This window comes from Penicillium samsonianum (genome assembly GCF_028829775.1).
Source record: "Penicillium samsonianum strain IBT 33392 chromosome Unknown utg000004l_segment0_segment0, whole genome shotgun sequence".
Classification (NCBI taxonomy): Eukaryota; Fungi; Ascomycota; class Eurotiomycetes; order Eurotiales; family Aspergillaceae; genus Penicillium; species Penicillium samsonianum.
The window spans coordinates 2,802,578-2,817,176 of NW_026643262.1; positions in this window are offsets into that span (position 1 = coordinate 2,802,578).

Genomic DNA, 14,599 nt, shown 5'->3' on the forward strand with positions numbered 1-14,599 from the left:
TTAAAAGCTAGTTTCGTCAAAATTGTAGATATCTTATTAGTATATACTATACTTAGTCACTACACATTAATAGTCTTAAAACCACCTTTCCACTATAGTTTTATTAAGTGTAGAAGCTCTCTTAACGTTAAGAGCTCGCCGGCGTCGTATATAGTACTCGGGATACTATTTTATAAAACGTTTTAGCTACTAGTCGCCGATCTAGGGGGGTTTTATAGCCGAATCGGTATAGTTATCCTCGAGAATTGAATTAGCTATAATAGTAATTTGACGACGATTTATCGATGCTCCTATAGAGTTAAAGTAATCGATATATTTATATAGAGCCTTCTCCTATCTAGGACTTAGTTTCTATCATATTTAAAAGTTAATACTTCTACTATTATAATCCTATTAATATAACATGTAAGTGATTTAAACTATACAATGCATTTTAGTTTAAAAATGCAACATTACAAATAATGATTTAATAATATAACCATACAATGTAAAATATAATATGAACATACAATGCATTATGCAACATTACAATATAACCATACAATGCATTTATTAAAATGCAACATTACAAATAATGATTTAATAAATATAAACCATATATGAATTTATTAAAATGCAACATTACACATGATTTAATAATATAACTATACAATGCATTTTAAATCTATCATTATGACGATAACACATTTAATTAGATCTATCTAGATCTATTTTCAAAAGAGATAAATAAGACTATAACCACCGAGATAATAATCTTTTTTACAACACGGTTAATATCTTCTTTATATTGAATATACTTCAATTAACTAAATACAACCTTTTTATCTCTTTACTTTCTTACCTTTCATCTTTAGTTTTTCTTTCCTACCATCTAACCCCTATAACCTCCTAGAGTTTCCGACCGTTAGGTTAACGCTAAAAAGCGATTTTCCACCTAACCACCGGCGTCGTAGTCGTCTAATTGGAACCGCGAATTCTCGTCTAGTTTTCGAGATATTAGGTTTAGATTACTTAGAGAGAGAGTCGATAGCTTTAAGAATCAGATCCTCTATATCTCTGTTATCTATAGGCATAGTGGGTGGGGTGGTTAACAATTTAAGAGAAAGTGGTAGGATTTAAAAAAATTGTTCATTTAGATGATCCTGTTCATATGGGTGAAGGACCCTCGCTATGCGAGGGTCTGTAATTTTGGTAAAAAAATGTAAGGGCCGGTTAGTGGTTAGTTAGAGTTAATTATTAGTATTAAATATATTACTACTAATAGCTAGTTAATACTACTATAGTTCCTACCTAAGGGTAGTTTATATATATAGGAGTGGTATAAAAATAGTACTACCCCCGATTTTCGAATTAAACCTACTTTAAATAGTTAGATTAACGATAAAACTACACTTTAATAGCTCTTCTCTTTCTATAAAGCTATAATTAACTGGGTTAAAAAAGGGAGGCTAAGGCTTCTTTTAATAGATAACTATAATTCTTATATAATCTTCGAATTCGTTAATTTTTACTAGGAAAAAATTATTATCCCCTTTTTTTTTTTACTATATACTACCTATCTCTATTAGCCGCTAGATAGTTAAGCCTTTTAAAGCTTAAAGTACTATTTTTATACGATAAATAATAAAGTTATTATATAGGGTAGAAGTGTAAGTAAGAAGCAGGATTCCTTTTCAATTATTTAAGGTATTAGAGAGTAAGCTCTTATATAAAGAACTATCCGATCTTTATTTAAATCTAGGGGTATTTACCCTTTAGATCTAAAAGTTATCTTTACTCCTTTATACTAAAAAAAGCTTAAAGGCCCCCCCCCCCCCCCCCCCCCCCCCCAATATTTTATAAGCTTAGTCACTAATTTACCGCTAGATATAATTAAGCGGGTTAAAAAGCTTAATATTAAGCTTACTAATAATCTAGAGTATCTATAAAAGAGCGTAAAAAGGTATATTTAACGAAGTATAGATATAAATACGCTTATATATTAAGAGGTTAAATTATTAAAGGCGTCTTTAAAGAAGTCTTAATCCTATAAATTAACTATAAATATCCTGAAAATTAGGAGATCGCTTCTTAGGACTAAAGGTAATATTCTATCACCTATATATATAGATAGGATAATAGTAAAAAGATAGGATACCGATACTAAAAAGTTAAAGCGGTTATAGGTAAGGTATACTAAGGAATTAGAAGCTTAGCGGCGAGCTTAGGAAGCTAGGGATTTAGCTAAAGCTAAGTATAAAGCTTTAATAGTAGTAAGAGATAGTAATAGTGGAAATTAGTATATAGATAGGTATAGTAGTTACTTATAAATAGTATTTTTATAGATTAACAAATTAAAGATTTTACGTTTAGTGAAAAATTTGCGTTTAGTAGAGCGTACTAATACCCGATAGGTATATTAGGCGCTTAGCACGGTTATAATATATTTATTATTTATTAAATAAGCTAAACTTTAGGGTAATTAATTAATTCTATTTACTAGGACTTATTACTTTTCTTAGTATATCTACCTTCTAATTCCTATTCTATTTTTAAAATATACTCTATAAGTAATTATTTAGTTAATAATATCTTAAATTTCTTAGTTTTTAGATATTTATTCTTTATCTATTTATAATAGTAATCCTACTAATTTAGTCGACCCTTTTCTCCACTTTCTAAAAAAGTAATTCCTAACTCTTAAGGTTTCTAAACGCTAGTAAATAATTAATATTACTTTAAATTCTAGATTTCTTATCCTAATTCCTCTACCTTTAATTCCTTCGTTATTTTAACGTATTAGTCTAGATTAACTAATAGCGTTTATTCTATATATTAATATATTAAAAGAATTTTATTTCCTAGTAGTTAGAGACTAAATTTAGAAAGATAAAAAAACGACTAAAATATAATTATAATTAGACAGCCGCTTATTAAAAGTAATTTAATTAAGTTCCTAATATAAAAACTAGTAAACTAGAGGTAATATATTATTGATACTATAAAGTCTTTAATTATCTAGTAAATAGGCGGTAGAAAAGAACTATATTTTATTAATATTTAATTAGACCGATTTATTATAAATCTAGTATCTAAAAAGATAATATTAAGGGACTACTTATAAATACTATATATATTATATAATTCTTCTATTATTATTTACTAATAACTCTTCAGAAAAATAGATATAGAATATATTAAGTAAGTTCATAGTCTTTATATAAAAGATATAGGAATAAAAGCTCTTATAATTATTTACCCTCTCCTATCTTCTTTTTAAGTTTATTAAATATCTAAAGTTTTATAAGATTATTACCTTTACCTAACTTACTTTAATATAATTATAGATCCCTTCTATAATTATAATATAGTCTTAATTATAATAGTATATTTAGGAATAGTAATAATCTATTTTTAATAAGCTTCCTTTTAATATAAAGCTTTCGATTATATTAGATTACTAGATATCTCTATTTTAATAAGCCTTTATAGCTATTACTAGCTATTTTTCTAACTAGTATTAGGAGTATTAAGAGATTTATCTTAGATTTAAACTATTATCTAGCTTATATTTAGGTATTAACTTAAATAATATAGTTCTAAAGCTCCTTTATTAATATAAGATTATAAATTAAGTACTTATAGTTACTACTAATAATATATTAAATAATAATATTATAATAGTAAATATCTAAGAATCACTTTAGTCGCTTAAGTTAAATAATAGTACTATAATTATTCGGGTTCCTTATATTACTTATATTATTTAGCTTATTCTAAATAATCTTCTTAAGAAGATAAAGGTAATTCTAAAGAATAAGAGTATAGAGATAGACTAGTCTAATAACTATATTTAATCTCTTTATATAAAGTAATAAAAAAGAGAAATTATTAATATATTTAATAAGATATACCTTTATAACCTTACTTTTTTTATTATACTAATCCTTCTATTTTTATATAGGTCCGAAACCTTACTATTTATATTAGTATAAGTCTATAATAGAGAGAGTTATTCTATCACTTTTAAATTAAAAAGCTAAAGCTTATTCCGATCTAAAATATCTAAACTTACTAGAATTTAATATTTTTAATACTCTAATATATTAAATAGCTTTAATTAACCTTTAATAAATTCTATACTTAATATAATTAGGAATATTTTATATTAAGTCTAAAAGAGTAGTAATAGATTAACTATCTTTTTTAGATTACCTAGCCTTTCTTTAAATTTACTACTCTTCTTTTTAAGATTAAAGATATTAGTATTTACCTAATCTTTAGTATTTATAATAAACTCTTTAACTATTTTAAAATAGAAGAAGGTTATATAGAAATAGCTTATACTTACTTCTTTTAAGGTAGTAGAGAAGAAGCCTTTATTATATTATAGCTAAACTAATAAAATTAATAATAATCTTTATATAATTAGTACTATTCTCTTACCCTAATAAAAGCTTAACTTTTTGTCAATAATACTAGTTTTTAGGATAGCACCTGTTGGTCAGGTAGGTATTATAATGATAGAGAGGAGAACAGAATGTATTCTGTATATATAGACTAATCCTACTAAGGGGAAGTTATAGAGATAATCTGATTTGTATAGATCTCTCTACCGAATCGTGTGTATAACGATAACGATACTAATTCTATATATCTTCTATATACTTCTTCTAAGAAGTGTGGCTATTATACCTATATAATAATAAAAGAACTCTATATATAAAGGTCCTAAGGTATTAATAGAATAGCCTTAGGTTATAAAGAATCTTATCCTTTATAATTTATAACTTTATAGATTCCGTAGTTTATTAGATAATAAGGTAATTCGATCTAGTTAAGGGATACCCCTAGTCTTTAAGCGATTTATAAGGGTATATAAAAGGTAGCTTTATATTTTAGAAGAGATAAAGAGTGAATACTATAAATAGTAATAATAAAGTAAAGATAGATCTTCCTAAAACCGCTAAGATAGGCCCTTTATAAAAACCCTACTTTAGGGTTTCTTTTATAGGGTATAAAAGTAAGTAATTATCTCTCGATTCTTAGTAGATTTATTAACGTTCTTATCCTTATACCTTTTACTTAATAGTATTTAGATCTTCTAGAAATTAGCGAGAAGCTAGTAAGGCTAATAAGCCTTTAATATTAAATTTATTTTAGGAATATATTAAGTTCGTATAAAACGAATAGTAATATATAGTTCGACCTAGTAATCTATATTTATATAAAAGCTTCTTCTATTCTTAATAAGTGTTATAGAAGCTAGAAAGCACTCTATAAATCGGTATATTTCCTCTACCTTTCTATAGGGGATTCGCTAATAATTCTTAATAGGTACTAGCTAGGATTATCCGAGATATAGTAGATATATCTAATATACTAGTATAGTCTAAGATATTCTTTATAGAATATATAGATTAGCTAGAAGATTTATAATTAGATATTTTAGAAGTAGGTTATAATCTTAGCTTAGCTTTTAATATTATACTTTTAGCGTATTATTCCTATTTTAGATTAGTTAGATCTAAGAAATCTTAGGTAGTATATATAGATCTTATTCTAGTATCGAATTATAGCTAATTCGTTTAGTAGACTTCCTAAGAGAGATATAAGCGGTTTATTATAGAATATTATAAAGATATAATTTATATACTATAAGCTACTCTACTAGCCTAGGGGAATCGAAGCTATATACTCTATCTCTACCCTAGTAATTTTAGATATATAAGCTAGATAGTAATAAAATAGCGGCTTTATACTATTATTTATAACTATCTTAATTTCTAGATAGGGCTAATAGGGAGGATCTAGGAGGTTATAGGGGTTAGATGGTAGGAAGGAAAAAGAACTAAAGATGAAAGGTAAGAAAGTAAAGAGATAAAAAGGTTGTATTTAGTTAATTGAAGTATATTCAATATAAACAAGATATTAACCATGTTATAAAAAAATTATTATCTCGGTGGTTATGGTCTTATTTATCTCTTTTGAAAATAGATCTAGATAGATCTAATTAAATGTATTATCGTCATAATGATAGATTTAAGGTGCATTGCATAGTTATATTATTAAATCGTTATTAAATCATCATTTTGTAATGTTGCATTTTAATAAATGCATTGTATAGTTTAAATCACTTACATGTTATATTAATAGGATTATAATAGTAGAAGCATTAAATTTAACTATAATACAGTATTATAGTCCACTTTTATTTAATTAAATATAATAGAGGACTATTCTAGCTAAAGGGCTAGATAATAAAGACCTTAATACTAAGCCTATTAAGTAAATATTCTAAATCTTTTATATCCTATAGGTAATCTATATCTAACACTCTAAAGCCTTTCCCTTAAGGTATTAGCGCCTTATATTATTAATAATCTCTTAATAGAGATCTTTTTATTCTAGGGTAAGAGGGGCGTATAAAATATACTCCCGCTTCTTTAGCTCCCCGCCCCCTATTTCTAAGATTATTCTAAAGCCCCCCCCCCCTCCCTTTTTATAGCTCTAACTTCTTAGCCTAAAGAGGGCCTTTATACTTATATTTCTTAATAAGGTCTACTTAGACCTTATTACTTTAGAGAACTACCCGCTAGAGGTAGTTCCTATAGCCGTTTCTAGCCGCTAGAGATAGAGAGGCGTAAAAAGAAGGAAGAAGGATTAGATCTAATAGGGGAGACTTTTTATAGTTAGGGTTTAGCTAATTTAGGGTTATAAGCCCTAACTAATTTTAACCTCACTTCTACCTTTATTTTCTCTAGCTTTTCTCTCTATTTTTATTTACTTTTTAGTTTTCGCTTCCTATACGTTTTAACGGCTTCTTAGGTATGATTTATAGCCTTTTTAAGGACCTATTAGTTATATTCTAAAGGCTAACCTATCTATTTAATTAGGTAGTATAGTTCTCTTTTAAATATTTTATTATCTTTAACTTCTTCCACTTCCTATTTATTATTATCCTCTAATTCTAGTATTAGTAGGAAATTATTTCTACTTTAATACTAAGGTTATAATAGAGAGATAGGGAATATATTATAAATTAATATATATTCGTTAGAAGAAGTAGGCGATACGCCTATTTTCTAATAGTATTAAGTATTTAGAATTAGTCTGCGCCAAAACCCGCAAAAAAACCCGCAAAGTGGGGCTTTTGCGGGTTTTGGCGTAGACTATTTAGAATAGCCTAATAAATCTTAGAGATAGCTTCTTTAAGACTATTTTTAGTCGAAGGTACTTAGTAGATAACGCTACTAAATCTCCTAGGCGGAATATTATTAGTTAATAACGTTTATTATAGTACTTGGCCTATATTTCTATAGTATCTCGCTAATACTTCTTAAGCTTCTCTCTAAATTTTCTTAGTTTTTTAAGGCGTATAAGTGCTACTAGGACCTCCCTTTCTAAAGTGCCGTCCTTAGTATATAATTAGAAATTAGGGTTATAATCTAGAAGGGCTTAGAATATAGAGAAGCCTATAGTGGTATTTATAGTACTAGTGAACTTGGTGGCCTAAGGCCTCTAGATAGTCGTTGCGGAGCGAAGCTGTTAACCAGCTACCTGTAAGCGACCACTGGGGGTAGAGGCGCGCATAGGTGGTAATTTGCTAGGCGTAGTAGAAGCAATTATAGTCCGCTTATAATAGGGGCTAAGAAGGGGCTAATAGCTAGCTTAAACGATCTAGAGCCGGCTTAGCGGCTACGCCGCGGTACGGGGGTAGACTACGACATCGCCCGTCCATGGGCCCCTAGGAGGGGCCCACCGCCCATCCACGGTGGGCCTTGGGCCTTTTGACTCTTGGGGGGCCCGTCCAAACGGCCTAAGGCCCATGGGCGCGCCCATGTTGGGCATTGCCCAAGTGCCCAAGCTTATAAAAAGTTACCTAAAATGAATATATAAATTAGTAATATAGTAGAGTAAGTTACTCTTATTATATATATCCGCTTAAAAACTAGAAATTATCATTGTAAGTATATAAAATATGTAGATTAAGTTCAAATCTGTTTAAATAAGTCACGTGTTATGCCAATTTTGCTTACTAAAAAGGCCTATGGGCACTGCCTACCGGCCCGTCTATGGGCGATGTCGCAGTCTATACGGGGGTATAGGCGTTAAAGGGGGTATTAAGGGATTTAGCCCCCCCTCCCACCCCCTTAGCCCCGCGGGGGGGGGGGGGGGCTAAGGGGTGGGAGGTAGGGTAGGTCTAGATTAGTAGCTAGACTTCGGCGCAACCCACTCTAACCCGGACCCAACCCAACCCAACCCAACCCAACCCAAAATGGGTTTTGGGTCCATTGCCTCGACCCAACGATGGGTTTTGGGTAACCCATTGGGGCCCCAATATAGTGCAAACTAAACAAAATAAATTTTTATACGCTTAAAATTCTAAAATTTAAATATATATATAGAGAGTATAGCAATTTAATTAAAAAACTAAAACAAATATAAGTAAAAAAGTATTTTATACTACTAAAAAAGTATCTTTAAAAATGCCAAGTCTTATATTTTATGTATTTTATAAATTTTTACGTAAAAATGGGTTTGAATGGGTTATTATTGGGTTATTGGGTTTAACCCATTGGGTTTTGGGTTGGGTTGGGTTTTGGGTCGGAGCCTCCGACCCAAAATGGGTTCTGCCGAAGTCTATTAGTAGCTAATTAGTAGCTAGTTATATAGCTAGATTAGTAGCTAGATTAGTAGCTAGATTAGTAGCTAGTAGTATAGCTAGTTATATAGCTATATAGGTGCCTAAGGCCTTATAGAAAGGGTAGTTACGTAATCGCCGCTTAATTCAGAGTAGATCGGTATATATCACGTGATATAGCTATATAGGTACCTAAGGCCTTATAGTTATAGTGTAGAAAGGAAATTAGGCCTAGTATATTTATTCTGCTAGTAGTGTATATTCTGCCAAACCTAGCCGATTACTTTTTACCGTGTTGAAACTATGAATTTAGGACCTATCAAGAGGAAGACCCATCACGTGACACACGAGGCCTTATGATTTAATTGCTTCGCTTCGCTCCGCAATTATTATATATAAATTCCGCTATCCTTAGTAGTTTTAGCTATTAGTCTTAGTTTTTAAGAGTGAAGTATTATAAGTAATACTATATAACTTAGTTCACCCTTTCCGTTTAGCTATTAGTTTAGGGGTGAAATATAGTAGAAAAGCGTAGTTTTATACTACTTAGGTAGTATAGTTTTCTCTAAAACTTACTTATAAAGAGCGAACCTTAATTAGATATAATACTACTCGCTAGACTAAAACGTAGTTTAATATCTTAATAAAATAACTCTGCTAGTTCGGCTATATCTATCGTTATTAAAACTAGGAAGAAAAGTGACTATTTTAAGAAACGGTCTATAATAATTAGGATAGTATCGATAGTTCTATCTTAGTATATAGCTAGAGGTAAGCCTATAATAAAATCTATAGATAGTTCTATAAAGGGTTACTTAGGTATAAGGAGCGATTTAAGCTCTTTATACAGGCGATATCTAGGTATTTAGTTCCTTTAATATATCTAGTATATCTTAATATATAATTTAACGTCTTTCTATATATTAATCTAATAAAATTATCTCTTTAAGAGCTCCTCTATCTTAGCTTAGCTAAAATAGCCTACTATAAGATTATTATAATAAATCTATAATAATCGATTATATATACCTTTATATTTAGGTATATAAAAACGCCCTTTATATCTAAGGATACCTTAATTATTAAATAACTATCCTTTTTAACCCTTTTTCTATAATAAAATAGTAGCTTTCCGCTATTAAGCCTTATTATCTTTATTTTATAAGCGATAAATCTATATCTAGATATCTTACTTATCACTTTAAATTAAGACAGCTTCTACTATAGCTAGTTTAAACCGCTAAATATAATACCGAATTTATTATATAATATTTCCTATTTAGCCTAGTTAGCTATTTTTATACTAACGCTTTTAACGTATACTATATTAGGTATACTAGATCTAGGATCTTCTTATTAAGGCGATTCGCTAAATCTAAACTAGGATTCTTCTAATATATTATTTAAAGAAGAGCTAATAGTTTTATTAAGTTCTATTAGCTCTTTATCTATAATCCTCTTCTAGATTAGGATTATTAACTCTACATTAGGAGCGACCCACTCTAAATTTAGCTTTCTAGATAGCCTATTAATAGGGTTTAATTTTCTAGGTCTATACTTAATAACGAAGTTAAAAGATATTAAATATATATACTATCATACTTATCTACTATTTGTTACCAGCCAGTTCTTTGAACAAAAAGAGTGCATTTAACGAAAATACTAAGTATAGAGAGAGAAAGAGAAAGAAAAAGAGGATTGGTTGGCCTAAGGTCTTTTATAGGCCTTAGTGTAAACCTTATAAACACTATGCTCTAAGTGTCCTAACCTAGTAGGCGGTTAGTAACGGTAGAACTATAGTTATTATCTCTATATCGTGATATAACCCCTAGTTAAGAACGTATTTAGTCCCTAAATGCCGGTTTATCGTTATTAATATAATCGTCTAGGAAGTTATCGTACTATACCGCTTTAATCTATTCCTATAGACGTAAGGGAGGGCCCGGTTTTATTAGGTATTAATTATAGAATTCCTATAACTTCTATAGTATATACTTAAAATTACTAGTAGGGTACTATTATAAGTCTATATTATAATCTAGCTACTATACTCGGTATTATAGCTTCTAGTAGTGAGTCCTTAAATTAAGTATTCTCTTAACTTCCTACTTATCATCTTCGTTAATTTCTATCGGTAGGGGAGAATTAAGATATTATCCCTTTAGTAGTTTAGTTATTATAAAGCCTTCTATAGTTTATTTAGGTTAAAGATAGGGTATATTCGAATTAAATTAGGTAAGCTAAGCTTATACGAGTTCCTAACCTTCTTAATAATCTTATATAGGCTATTAGCTAAATAAGCTAGCTTCTAGCTTAGCTACGTAAGGTACTAGTCTTTTATTATAACGAAGATATAATCGTCTATACTAAAATCTTCTTCCTATCGATACTTATTCGCCTACTAAATCTATAATTATTAGGATTTAATACTTTACTCTTTAGTTTCTTTCTAGATATTCTATAATTAAGATAGTATACTTACTATATCCTACTTATTCTATATTAAAGTATTTTAATCCCTCTAGTTAAATAATATAGTCGGTTTATATCCCTACTTAATAAAGAATAGGGATTATTTTATTATATCTTAGGAGAGGATTAAAGCTATAAAGTTAACTATTAATAGGATCTCTAACTAGTTATTCTAATTATATTTAATAAATAGATATAGTCTTTAAGCTATATATTAGTTTATAACGTATTTATCATATTTAAAAGTTAATACTTCTACTATTATAATCCTATTAATATAACATGTAAGTGATTTAAACTATACAATGCATTTATTAAAATGCAACATTACAAAATGATGATTTAATAACGATTTAATAATATAACTATGCAATGCATCTTAAATCTATCATTATGACGATAACACATTTAATTAGATCTATCTAGATCTATTTTCAAAAGAGATAAATAAGACTATAACCACCGAGATAATAATCTTTTTCGGAACATGGTCAATATCTTCTTTATATTGAATATACTTCAATTAACTAAAATACAACCTTTTTATCTCTTACTTTCTTACCTTTCATCTTTAGTTTTTTCTTCCTACTATCTAACCCCTATAACCTCCTAGAGGTTATGAGCCCGGCTCATTTTTTATACTAGTATTACTTTGTTAATCTAGTAACTTCCTATATTCTTTTTTACCCCTACTTATCTTTTTAACTTTTATATATAGAAAGATCCTTTTTTCTTTCTATATAAACCTTTCTCTATAACAATTGATCCTTTTCGAACCGCCGAATTACGACTATCTATATACTTTGATAGCAAGGTATATAGTATCATGGCCTCTCTTGAAAAAGTCCAAATTCCAAAGTTACGTGGCTTAGAAAACTACTCTATCTAGTGTATTAGAGTAAAAGCCATTTTAACTAAGGAAGATCTAGTAGGAGCTATTCGTTAAGTATATACTATAGGTAATAAAAATAATAGAGCCCTCTCTATTATTCAATTACTCTATAATGACGGCCCGCTACTATATATCAAAGATATATTAGATATAAAAGAAGTATAGGATAAACTCTAAGATATTTATAATCCTAAGGGATTTACTACTAAGCTTTTAACCTTTCAAGAATTCTTTAATACCACCTTAGATAATTTTCATACTATAGAAGAATATCTTAATAAAGTTAAAATCTTAGTAGATGACCTTATAAGCAAGGAAATTATACTACTAAAGCAATTAGTAATTATATAGGTTTTAAATAGTCTTAGTGAGGAATATAAAACATTAATATAATCAATTGTTCAATCCTTACGAAAAGATCCAAATTTATATACTATAGAAATGCTTTTTTTAAGCCTAATTAATAAATCAAGAGGCATTAAACAAGTGAATAATAAGCTTATATTTATATAAAAAGTTAAAGCTAAGAATTTATAGAAGAAAAAACCCTATAATAGCCCCTATTATAAGCATTACAAGTTGACTATATATATAACTAGCAACTACTAGTTTCTATTTCCAGATAAAGCCCTATAAAGCTAGCAACCCCGCCGTCAAAACAATAATACAACTAATACTATAAAAAACTATAAGATTAAAAAACCTAAGTTTTAAAGGGCAAAAAACCCGAAAATACCCTTATTTCTATAGTTAATTCAACTAAATTAACTAACACTACAGAAATTGAGGAAGATAAAACGATGCCAGATTTTTCAACTATATCTAATAATGATTTTAACGTTACTAAAAATGAGGTATATAGCCCATTAATTTATAATAATAAATTAAAAACTAAATATAAACCAGATTATTTAAAAGGGGATATAGCCTATAAGTAAGGTTTAATGTTTAATTTCGTTATTAATACTACTACTATAATTTATATAATTTATAATTTAAGCTATTTCTACTAATATAAAACTATAAATATAAAGGAAATATAATAATAAAAACAAATATAGGACTTCAATATTTATTAGAAGAAGTATACTATATTCTAGAATTAGGAATAAATGATACTATATTCTAGAATTAGGAATAAATTTACTAAGTATAAATAAATTAAATAATATAAAAGCAATATTTATAAAAGAAAAAGCTATATTATATAAAGAAGATAAATTAATATCTATTAGAAAAAAGATACAAAATCTATATATAACTAAAAATATATCCTATAAACTAAAACTAAATAGACAAATCTTAATAACTAATAGAATTAAGAACTCTCTTATAAAACAATAGTATAAAAGACTAGGACATATTTCTTTTAAATCTTTATAGGCATTTATAAAGTTCTTAAATATCTCTATAATAAAAGCAAGTTATTCAGAATAAGTTAATAAATATAAAATATGCCTACTATCTAAAAATAATAGATATATAAATAAAGAAAGTAATAATCCAATTGAATATGATTTAATTGAAAGAATATATAGTGATCTAGGTGGCCCACTACCCACTATATAACATTTTTAGATAAAAAGTCTAGATTTATATAGGTATTTCTACTATAGACGAAAAATGAAGTATATAATGCTTTTAAAAAATTAAAGGCTCAGATTAAAAATAATAAAAATGGACGTATAAAAGAGTTCTTTACAGATAACGGAAAAGAATACGTTAATAAGAAGTTTAAAATAGCTTTAATAAAATATAGTATAATACACAAATTAACGCCTACGTATACAAAAGAACCAAATAGTTTAATTAAAAGAATTAATCTAACCCTTTTAAATAAAGTAAGAGCTATATTAATTCAATCTAGAGCACCCACCTATCTATAGGGTGAAGCATTAAAAGTATCCGTATATTTATATAATAGAACACTATATAAATCACTAAATTATAAAACTCTATATAAACTATATAATAGTGTAAAACCATATATTAAAAATATAAGAGTATAGGGATTAACAATATACTACTATACAAATAAATATAAAATAAAGCTAGAACCGAGAAAAGATGAAGCTATCTTAATAGGTTTTAACGATATAAATCACTATAAAATATAGGATTTCAATAAAAATAAAGCAATTTGGACTAGAGATTCATCTATATACGAAAATAAATTTATAGCTAAAGAATTAAAACATAATGAACCTAATAATATATATAATCTTATATTATATGAAGATTATAACGAAATAGCTAGTGATCCAAATCATAAAATAGAAGTTTAAATTCTATATGAAGAAAATACGATTTTATATACTATAAAAGATACTAAATTAGAAAATTTAATTCAAAGTATTAATAATACTACTAGTTTTCTCCTAACTACTTTAACTCTATTAGAACCTAATACTTTTAAAGAAGTAATAGAGAGCCCTAAAAATAAGGAATAGTATAAGGCCTACTTAGAAGAGGTTAAAGAATTAGAAATTTAAGAAATATATAATAAAATTAATATACTATAAGATATAATACCTATTAAAGGAAGATAGGTTTTTAAGAAAAAACTAATTTCTAACCCTTTAAATATAAAAGATTTATATATTACAGATAGA